This window comes from Ailuropoda melanoleuca, chromosome 8 (assembly GCF_002007445.2).
Source record: "Ailuropoda melanoleuca isolate Jingjing chromosome 8, ASM200744v2, whole genome shotgun sequence".
NCBI lineage: Eukaryota > Metazoa > Chordata > Mammalia > Carnivora > Ursidae > Ailuropoda > Ailuropoda melanoleuca.
The window spans coordinates 100199367-100210615 of NC_048225.1; the positions used below are offsets into that span (position 1 = coordinate 100199367).

Below are 11249 nucleotides of genomic sequence, written 5' to 3' on the forward strand. Positions count from 1 at the left end.
AAGGGACCTCCACACTGTTTTCCATAGTGGCTGTACCAACTTGCATTCCCACCAACAATGTAGGAGGGATTGAGGGAATCACAATTCTGTTGCACATTTGTAGTCAATTGCCTTGCTTATAAAGAAACTCTCTCAACTAAAGATGTAGTTAGAAACACTAGACTACATTGAACAGGCAGGATGCACACATGATATTATTTAACGCCGTTAAGAAAATGTCTTTATTCACACAAAAAAGTAAATATGTGGGGGTGATGACTGTGTTCATTGGTTCGATGGAGGGAATATTTTCACAATATACCATGTATATCAAATCGCCACACTGTATACTTTAAATATCTTACGAATGTATTTGTCAATTATACCTCAGTAAAGCTGTGGGGGGAGAAGAAAATGTCTTATTTCAATTAAGCCTCCCTCTCCAAAATAACATAATACTATATTATTGGCCACTGTTGTAATTTTGTGAAACCTTTTGGTATTATTATGTATTAAGGTAAAACTGGTTTATATTTAGAATGTGTTCAATTCAGTGGGATGTTCAAAAGTATAGTAGACTCTGGAACTTTCCCACAAAGGCCAAGATGTGTAGTATCCTCAGTCCTTACCCACTACATGCCAGCAGTGCCTGCCCCCATCACCGTGACAACCAAAAATGCCCCTACAAATTTCCAAAATGCCCTCATTGGGAAATGCATCCTTATCCAACTTATTCATTCTGGCACAGGAGAGAGTGGGCGCCTATTCTATGCCAGGAAAGAAATCCAGTTAGCTCTCACTGCACACCAAAATACATAAATCGAATAGTTGAATGTAAAAATAAAAGGAAATTTTAAAATGAAACAAAAATTTTAGAGAAAAACGTGCATGAAATTTATCTAATCTCAGAAGGGGAATCCTTTCTTAACCCAAAAATCACAAAGGAAATTAACTGATTACAATAAAAGTTTTAAACTTGGGTGCCAAAAAAGAAAAACCAGGGATGCTTGGGTGGCTCAGTCAGTTAAGTGTCTGCGTTCAGCCCAGGTCATGACCCCCAGGGTCCTGGGATCGAGTCCCCCATTGGGCTCCTTGCTCAGTGGGGAGCCTGCTTCTCCCTCTGCCTGCCACTCCCCTTGCTTGTGCTCATTCTCTCTCTCTAACAAATAAATAAATAAAATCTTAAAAAAAAAAAAAAAGAAGAAAGAGGAAAATACTTGCCATATTTTTTTTCTTTTTTTCTTTTTAGAGAAAGAATAAGCAGGGGGAAGGACAGAGAGAGAGAGGGAGAGAATCTCAAGCAGACTCCATGCTCAGTGTGGAGCCCCCCACATGGGTCTCCATCTATGACCCTGAGACAATGACCTGAGCCGAAATCAGGAGTCAGACGCTTAACTGACTGAGCCACCCAGATGCCTCAAGCATTTACCTTTTATTTTTTTAAATTTTTTAAAAAGATTTTATTTATTTATTTGACACAGAGAGAGACAGCCAGCGAGAGAGGGAACACAAGCAGGGGGAGTGGGAGAGGAAGAAGCAGGCTTCCAGCGGAAGAGCCTGATGTGGGGCTTGATCCCAGGACCCCAGGATCACGCCCTGAGCCGAAGGCATATGCTTAATGACTGAGTCACCCAGGCGCCCCAACATTTACCTTTTAAAAATCAGAGAAAATATATCTTCCAAAAGGAGAACTGAAAGCTATGTATCTATGATATATATATGATATATATGTGATATCACACATATATATGCGATATATATAATCCTGGAGGGAAAACAATAAAGTGTACTTTTATATCTCTTTCCAGGTTTTCTACAATGTGCATATGGCATTGAAATAATTTGGAAAAAAAGCACAAGATGTGATTTTTTTTAAAGATTCTTTCCTGGGGCGACTGGGTGACTTAGTCAGTTAAGTGTCCAACTCTTGACCTAGCTCAGGTCTTGATCTCAGGGTCATGAGTTCAAGCCCTGCACTGGGCTCAAAAAAGATCCCCCCGACTCTGGGGGGGGGTGGTTATCTGATTCCTATAGCTACTCACTTGAGCCTCATTGTCCAAGATCCAGGAAACTATTTTCACATTTTCTTTTATAATTGGAACTTTTATCACCAAAAACATTCCTGAATTGTTACTGGTTTAGTAGCCAGTAAAATGCAATCAGATCTATGTAGTGCAAAATGAGGAACCCACCCAAAAATTATTTATAGACTCAAATGGTAACTAGCCTCCCTACTTGCTAAGGTAGGAGGACCTGAAGCTTTATATCTTCCTGGTGAAACGGAAGAGTGACGACATGCAAGCTTCATTCAGAGCCCTTTTGCAAGAGCTACAGATGACAGTGGAAAGTAAAATGCTCTCAGCGCCAAGACTGGCACGTGGGGGTACTCAGCACCTCTTGGCTCCCCTCCTGTCTCTTTCACATCTAACATATGTGGACCGTAAACCCTGGGAGAAGAGACACAGATGAAAATTCTTGAGTAGTGACAATTCAAAATTCATGGAACAAGCAGGGGGTTTGGGAACGAGATCCTGACATATAGAATTATGTGCTGACAAAATGTATCCCTCAAGGGGGTCTTCTCCACCTTGAATGGCCCAAGCCACTAGCTTCCTCCAGGCAGGCAAACTCCCACTCATCTTTCCGTTCTCATATTTCCTCACATATGAATCCCACAATATCAGCCAGCTTCCACTCTGTTGTGCTGCACTAATGAACAATTTCAAAAATCCTAATGGGGGCGCCTGGGCGGCTCAGTCGTTGGGCGTCTGCCTTTGTCTCAGGGCGTGATCCCAGGGTCCTGGGATCAAGCCCCGCATCGGGCTCCCCACTCAGCAGGAAGCCTGGTTCTTCCTCTCCCACTCCCCCTGCTTGTGTTCCCTCTCTCACTGTCTCTCTCTGTCAAATAAATACATAAAATCTTTAAAAAAAAAAATCCTAATGGCTTACAACAAAAAAGACTTATTTTTTAGGGACTCTAATTCAGACTTTTATCCAAATCTGTGTCTTGTGAATTGCATTCTAATCTTGCCCAAGTAAATGTTGGTTTGCTTTAAAAAGAAAAAAAAAAAAAGGCTTATTTTTTTTCTCATGTTATATGCATGTCATCTTCAGTTTTGGTCCATGTACCTTCTTCATTCTGGGAACCTGGTTGAAGAGAAGCTGGCTAAGACACCAACCTTAATGTTCCTGAACACACTTCAAGAGACTCAGCTGCCACTACAAGTAATAACTCACTTGCTTTTTCATGCATTCATTCAATAACCATTTATGGAGTACCCAACTATAAGTCCATCATTGTGCTAGGTGCTAGGAATTCAAACATGGGGAAGGTATAGTGCCTCCCTTCAAGGAGCTCAGAGTCTAGTGAAAGTAACAGATGAATAAGTGAATAGTGATGGTGTATGAATAAGGCTTTGGTTTGGTTGTAAGCAACAGAGGCACAAAATAGTGACTTAAGACAAGTTGACTTCTTTTTCATGGGTAGTCCAAGGTTGGTAGGGCAATTCAACTCTGTGAAGTCCTCATGACCCAGGCTTCTTCAAATTCCCCACTCTGCATGCCTAGGATGTGGCCCATATCCTCGTGCTCCAAGACGGCACCTGGGGCTGCAGGGTGCTCCAAGCAGCAGGACGAAAGAAGGAACAAAGCAAAGGGAGGAGATGTCTTTTTTTTTTTTTTTTTATCAGATTTCTGTTTACATTCCATTGGCGAGAGGACGATCACACAGCCACATCTTATGGGAGCACAGAGAAGGAAGGGGCATATCTTTTTTATATACTTTTATGTAAAAGTAAAATTCCATACCAAAGCTTTTGTCCATAAGACAAACATAGTTTTAAACTTTTGTAAGTTTGTCATTTTCTAGCTACGAAAATTTAAAGCAGAGAATGGCTACCCAGTTACTGAATAGTCAACATAAAATTAGAAATACTAGTATTTTTCATTATACCATGTTGTTTCTCAATCCCTTGTTTTAACAAAGTAAATACATGATGGTATATACCATATACATTAAAAACCATAAATTTTTGATGTAATAATGGAATTGGAAACATGCTATTTTCCCAAGAGAGAAGGAAACTAGATATGTTCCAAGTCCAATTCCTAAGTAGATAAATCCAATGAATGAATGAATGAATGAATTCAAACAACATGCATTGTTCATCTCCTCTATTTAAAGAACACAGCACTGTGGAAAATAGAGGAGTAAGAAAAAAATCACTGTCCTCATGAGCATTAAAAATAAAGAAATAATATAAATAATTTAAAGGGAGTATATTATCACACCACATACTACCTGAATTCAAAGGAGGGAGATCACAGTGGGTTGAAGGCATAGGAGGTTTTGGAGAGAAAGTAGTGCTCGCCCTGGGCCATTTAGGAAGGAAGGCAAGGAGAGGGTCATTTTGATAATGGCACCAAGAAACCCTCAACAGAAATAGAAGAGAACCCCTGGCAACCTAGCTTCATTCATCCTGGGACCATTTTTTCCCACCTGTACACCACACCAAGCCATAATTCTTTGTCTACCGAAAACATCAATCCCTTTCCTACATTCATTACGAATAATTTATTCATTATTATAAAATGCTTTTAATTTTTTATTAGTTAATAATAAACATGAATCACCAACAATGAGATAAGTATTCTCAAGAAACAGCCAAGATAAAGAGACAGTACTCAAGTACTTATATATTGTTAAATTATCCAATAAAAATCCAAGATGTTTATTATTCATGTTCACAATCTGAAAGCTTGATAATGTACCAGAGGCCAATAGCTCCCATTCTTCTAGATCCTAAAAGCAAGTGCCAGAGTAGAAATCACAGGAAGGCTTATTCCCTCGGCATCCTGCCTATCACAGCATATGAAAGCGCTAGTACAGGAATATTCTGTTTTAAAGCTATAGATAAAAAGAGTGACATGCAGTGTGATGTTGTAATCCCCTTCAGTGCATCTAGGAACTGATCTGATCGGTCTTCCTTGTGTTTCATGAGATAAACTTTATCATCTGACTTAAAAATGACTCCTTGAATTCTAAATAAATTAATCTTGGTTATTCCCCTTAAGAACATATACTGGTGTGCATATAAACAAAGACAGGATTTGCTGAATTATTATTTATAGCCACGGGCAAAAGAGCCATGCTCTCACCACTTTCAGAAGTTCATACTTTTGTACTTTGTAATATTCCTGGTTTACCAGGGTGCCTGGGTGGCTCGGTCGGTTCAGCGTCCTACTCTTGATTTTGGCTCAGGTCATGATCTCAGAGTTGTGATGAGATCGAGCCCCACGTCGGGCTCCATGCTGGACAAAGAGCCTGCTTAAGATTCTCTCCCTCTCCCTCTGTCCCTCCCCACCTCTTAAAAAAAGGTTTCTCTCCTCCAGCAGCCAGAGAGCCTCAAATGCAGACCTGAATTAGCTAAATCAGACACCACTTACTGTATTTCCAGCCAAGTGAGACAAATGAACTCTGTTCACTCAGCTGGACCTCCAACTATAGTTCCCCTTGCTCTATCCTTTTCCATGGATTGCTTTGCCCCCTAAGCGGGATAAGACCAAGGAACGTGCAGCTGCAGTTCCAAAGTTCCAGCTCCCACAAGTAAATGACACTGCAGGAGACTCATTTGATGACCCTTCAAAAATAGAAGTCACAGACCAGAAGAATCTACTCCCACAGATGCCCACAGTAGTTACAGACTCACGTCCAAGGTCTGTCATCAGGCTAACCCCATGGCAAAGGAAAGCACTTGGAAATTGCTCAAAATGCCACATGCATTTACAAAATAAATAAATATGATCATCTTCAAAACAACAATATTAGAAATTTAATTTCTAACCATTAAATTAAAATTGTTTGGTCAGTATGATGCCTCTAAACCATTATCAGGTTCATGTGCAAGACAGAAGAGAACACATTGGCCATCAATGTTTCAAATTTTGCCATAGGCTAGTCTAAGACAGACCCTCCAGAATTTCTTTTCTTTTCTTTTCTTTTTTTTTTTTTAAGATTTTATTTATTCATTTGACAGAGAGACAGAGAGAGAAAGAGCACAAGTAGAGGGTGCGGGAGAGGGAGAAGAATGTTCTCCGCCGAGCAGGGAGCACGATGCTGGGCTGGATCCCAGGACCCCGGGATCATGACCTGAGTCAAAGGCAGATGATTAACCAACTGAGCTCCAGTACCTCCAGAATTTCTGAACTCCCTAGTCAGGTGACTAACAACTATCACTTGTAGGCCTGTTATTCTTCAGCTAAAAATGTCCTCCAAGCTGGATAAGCTGGAAGACAGCTAAATCTTTTCAATATTTACCTGCAATGACTCCTTATTCCTTTCAAAAATTATATTGAATGTGGTTGCTTTGTGAAGAGGCAGTGAAAGGACATTCCAGAACAACTGAGCCATAAAGACACCAACACAACAAGTACTTGGTATCACGACATGGTCTGTCATGTACAAATTAAGCTACTGAGTCTTCAAGAGACAGATAGTAAAACAGAAGGGGATGCTAACTACAGCAGAAAATGTAAATATATTGCCTTAAAGGGAGATCAAGAGAGATCAAGTTGGGAAATGGTGCGTTTATACGTGAAACCAGTCTAATACCATCAATTAGTAAAACAGCATTTAAAGCAATGAACAAAAGCAATTTAACATCAACAATTAAAACCTAGATAGCCTACTTCACAACCTTTAAAATCAACAACTCATCTCCTGGTATATATTAACCAATGGCTTTTCTCATTTGGACTTTGCCAAATTAAAAAAAAGAAAAAGAATCAGAGGGGCGCCTGGGTGGCTCAGTCGTTAAGCATCCGCCTTCAGCTCAGGGCGTGATCCCTGCATTCTGGGATCGAGCCCCGCATCCAGCTCCTCCACTGGGAGCCTGCTTCTTCCTCTCCCACTCCCCCGCTCGTGTTCCCTCTCTCGCTGGCTGTCTCTCTGTCAAATAAATAAAATCTTTAAAAATAAAAAATAAAAATAAAAAATAATTGGAAAATTACAACTGTACTTATAAAGCCTTTTCTCTGCCGGAACTGCAGCCCTCCCCCCCATTCAGCTGGCTGCTCACACCACCTGGCCCGTGAGCACCACGACACCACCAAAGCCAGCAGGTTTGACCTCCTGCATGCCACATTTCGTCTAACAGCAGAGGCCATTGATTATTGGGTGCACCACTGTCTTGTGTGCCTCTAAGAAACAACACTTCCACCAAATCTAAGCCTTATCACAATTTCAGAGATGAAAATAGGACACATATACATTTAGAATTGGTGTAACATTGGTAGGTGGTGAATCTTAGTTCCTTGTGATCCCAATGTCCAGACATCTCACCTGGACACATCTACCTCGTCTCCTTTATTCTTGACCCCTCCAATCCAGTCTCCACTGTCAAAGTGGCAATTTTTGCAATACAAATCTGATCACACAATGCAAATCTGATTATTCTTGGCTCCAAAATTTTCAATGACTTCCCCATACCCTCAGCATTGAGATCTAGCTCCTTCAGTGAGCCTGACTCCTATCATCTCTCCAGCCTCCTCTCCAGCAGTTCCCAATTTCTCACCTCCAACTGTATCTGACCCCTCTCAGTTCTTCAAACATCATGCTCTCACCCACCCCTCAACCTCCATACTCTCTACTCCCTCTGTGAGCTCACATGCCTTCTTTTCACCTGCTTATCTGCCTTGTCCATCTTGTCTGTAAAAACCCTGCTTGACCACTCTCCCCTGAGAACAGATCCCCTCCCATATGCTTCTGTATTCTGCAATACCCCTGCATAGCCTTTTGTGTACCTGGAATGATTTACTCAATTATTAGCTTAATTATGTGTCTTTCCGACTTTAAGTTCTATGACAACCAGGATTCATTTTAATCAGAATTGATTTCCCAGTGTCAGGCACAGTATTTGGTCCATGTTTGTTGACTGACCAAAAAAAAAAAATCTTAGATGATGGCTAATGTGGTTCTCCCAGGCATTGTTTGGCAGAAAGTAGTTTTTGATGCAAAATGGTAATAGGTGCTATAGGGTAGAGGTTCTCAAAGGGTGCCCTGGGCACACAGTAAGCATTTAATAAATGGATGATGTTATTGTTGATTATAATGACAATGACAAAGATGACAATAATGTAAGAAATAACATGTTGTATCTATTCGAAAGGACTCACTTTTTAAAATACTCCATGATTGAGCTCTTTGCAGTTTTTATCCAGACAGATGTCTAAGAGTGACCTCTCATAACCATACTAGTCATTGATTCTAAAATCCCAGGACAGGAAAACCATCCCAGGACTAGTTTAAAAGGCTGGTGATCAACAACCATCATTGACGACAAATGCTGTCAAGGAAGTATATTCTCTCTTCAGTTATAAGGATAAAAATTTATTATTTGCAAATGTAACAGAACAATAATATTTGCTGTGTCTTTTATTTATTTTATTTTTTAAAAGATTTTATTTATTTATTTGACAAAGAGAGAGACAGCCAGTGAGAGAGGGAACACAAGCAGGGGGAGTGGGAGAGGAAGAAGCAGGCTCCCAGCGGAGCAGGGAGCCGGATGCAGGGCTTGATCCCAGGACCCTGGGATCAGGCCCTGAGCCGAAGGCAGGCACTTAATGACTGAGTCACCCAGGTGCCCCTTGCTGTGTCTTTTCAATTCCAAATCATAAAAAGCATAGAACATAAGCTACTAGAAAGAAATTTCTTTTCTCATTTGCCAACTCCAATGATATCTGCTCGTTTGCAACAGAACAGGTGTTCCCCAGGTAAACATTCCCCGGGCACACAGTGTAACTGTTTCATATCAGCGAGTCCCCAGCTGACCATCATGTTCCTAGCCCATTACTTGGAATTTCCATGAACTTTCCCACAGACATTAAATTCTAAGACATGGTCTTGGTAATTCATACCAATTGTACTGTGGTATGCTATGACACACTGTGGATTAATGGGCTTTATGTACTATGATATGATGTGAGACATTGTGGATTAAATGGGCTTTATGAGTTCACTTTAGAATCTGGACACATTGTCTAATACCATTTCTCTGAGAAAATAGGTTCCAGGGCACAGGAAGCCCCGAAGCAATGAAAACACAAGTCCCTCCTCACTCTCTCACTGTCCCTTCCTTTTGTCATCACCCCTTTGGCCACAGCCCAGAGGGAGTAGCATCCCAGCAGCCCCCTGGGTGCCCTTTGGAACGTCCGTCCCCGGAACGTCCGTCCCCACCCAGAGCCCAGGCAGCCACCATGTCCGACCTTTCACCTCTCACACGTTACCAAAACGTTAATAAAACTGCTCTTCACCCTCATCTGACCCTGGGAAACCTCATCTTGTTCCTGGTACCCCCACCACCTGTTCCCTTTACTGAGCATCAGACCTGGCTCCATCCTTTATGGCTCCTTTAAACCATCTCTGAAAGGAAAATATCCTTCCCAAACCCTCCTTTCGCTGTCCCCCCTCCACAGTTTTGCTCAGGCTGCTGTTGCCTTCTCTCTTGGGTCTCTCTCTCTCCAAGCCATCCTTCCAGGGAGTCTACCCATCCCAGATCCTACCACACTTCTGACATCTCCTAGAGCAGTCTACCTGGCCAGCTCCTCACCTGCACTCATCTCCTTCTGCCTTGGATTTCTTTTCTTTTCTTTTCTTTTTTCTTTTCTTTTTTCTTTTCTTTTTTCTTTTTTCTTTTCTTTTCTTTTCTTTTCTTTTCTTCTTTTCTCTTCTCTCCTCTCCTCTCTCCTTCTTCTTCTTCTTTTTCTTCTTCTAATTTTCTTTATGTTTTAGAGGGTAGGGGCCGAAGGGAAAGGGAAAGTGAGAATCTTAAGCAGGCTCCATGCCCAGCACGGATCAGGAGGCAGGCCTTGATCTCACAACCCTAGGATCATGACCTGAGCTGAAATCAAGAGTAGGAGGCTTTGAGATGCCTGGGTGGCTCAGTTGGTGAAGCGTCTGCCTTTGGCTCAGGTCATGATCCCAGGGTCCTGGGATAGTCTGCCATCCCACTCCTTGCTCTGCGGGGAGCCTGCTTCTCTCTCTGCCTGCAGCTCCCCCTACTTGTGCTCGACCTGTCTCTCCTTTCTGTCAAAAAAAAAAAAAAAAAAGTAGGAGCCTTAACCCACTGAGCCACCCATGTGCCCCCTGCCTTGGGTTTTTAATCCTTATTCCCTGTCTTTTCATCTTTCTTTTGGAGTTCCTTGAGGACAGGCCAGCTTCTTTATGGTGTCTGGATCCCTGCGTCCTCCCCTCTCACCCCCCTAACACACCCCCACAGCACAGGGCTCACTATAATGGTGTGAGAATGCAATAGGAGTTAGGGGTCCAGTGTCTCCCTCAGGCTAAAAAGAGGCAGAAGCACATTATGAAACAATATCTGGGACCAGTAAGGGGAAAAAAAGTGAAACAGTGTCAATGGGAAAAGAAATCGAGGTGTAAACAGCAGAAGAGTAAGACAGAAATCTAACAGTTCTCTTCCGGAGCCATCAGGTATGAACCTGGACGAGAAAACGCTCCATTTTGGTATCTGCAGGAAATAATAATATCAGACAATGATTCTGCTCTCAGGAGGTGCTATGCCTCCATGTAAAGGGCTTCTCAAGCATGCCCCTTCATTCTCATGGCCACCTTATTATCTTCATTTTACGTAGGAGGAAACTGAGGCATCCGCTGTCAATTAACTGGACTAAGGTCACACAATCAGCAGGGCAGAGCTAGGATTTGAACCTTTTCCCCATCCAAACTCAGCGGCTAATTCAACTACCTGTTTACTACAGTTTTGACAGCATATTTGCAGGCTGTGGGGCAGAAGTCACCACCCACTGGGAGATAAAGAATTCAGGCTCCCGCGACCGTGCATTCCTTCGACTCCTTGAGCCCCCGCCCCTGCCTGGCTCCGGGTGAGCGGCCTGAAGTCTTCCAGCAAACCCAGGAGCTAGGTATGGACGGAAGCTGAGCCGGGGGAAATAACCCGCTCAAAGTCACACGGCCCAAGGTTTCCAAGGCAGGCTGCTGAGGCTCCGGACCCACGCTTCAGGGCACCGACGGCCACAGGCTCCCCCCCAACCCCGAGGTCCCCGCCAGAGAGACTGAGTCTGAAGGCCCCTCTGCAGTCAGCCTGCGGTGGGGGGGGGGAGAACACTTACCCACCTGCAGCGCCGTGAGAACACCACCTCCCTTACCAGGTGGTGGAAAGGATGACACAGAATAAAGAATTCAGTGCCTCCAACACAAGAAACAGTCAAGGACAGTCATCAGAGGCAGCCCTTCCCTC

General features: G+C 42.7%; 1 long non-coding RNA gene across 1 annotated transcript in view; it reads right to left on the reverse strand.

Moving 5' to 3' along the window:
* The window catches only part of LOC117803448, an 18337-nt gene extending 8615 nt beyond the window's left edge, over positions 1 to 9722 (reverse strand). Inside the window, exon 1 of the long non-coding RNA XR_004627329.1 lies at positions 9585 to 9722. This is a non-coding gene — a long non-coding RNA (uncharacterized LOC117803448). The remainder of the gene's footprint in view (positions 1 to 9584) is intronic.
* Between the last annotated feature and the right edge of the window lie 1527 nt (positions 9723 to 11249).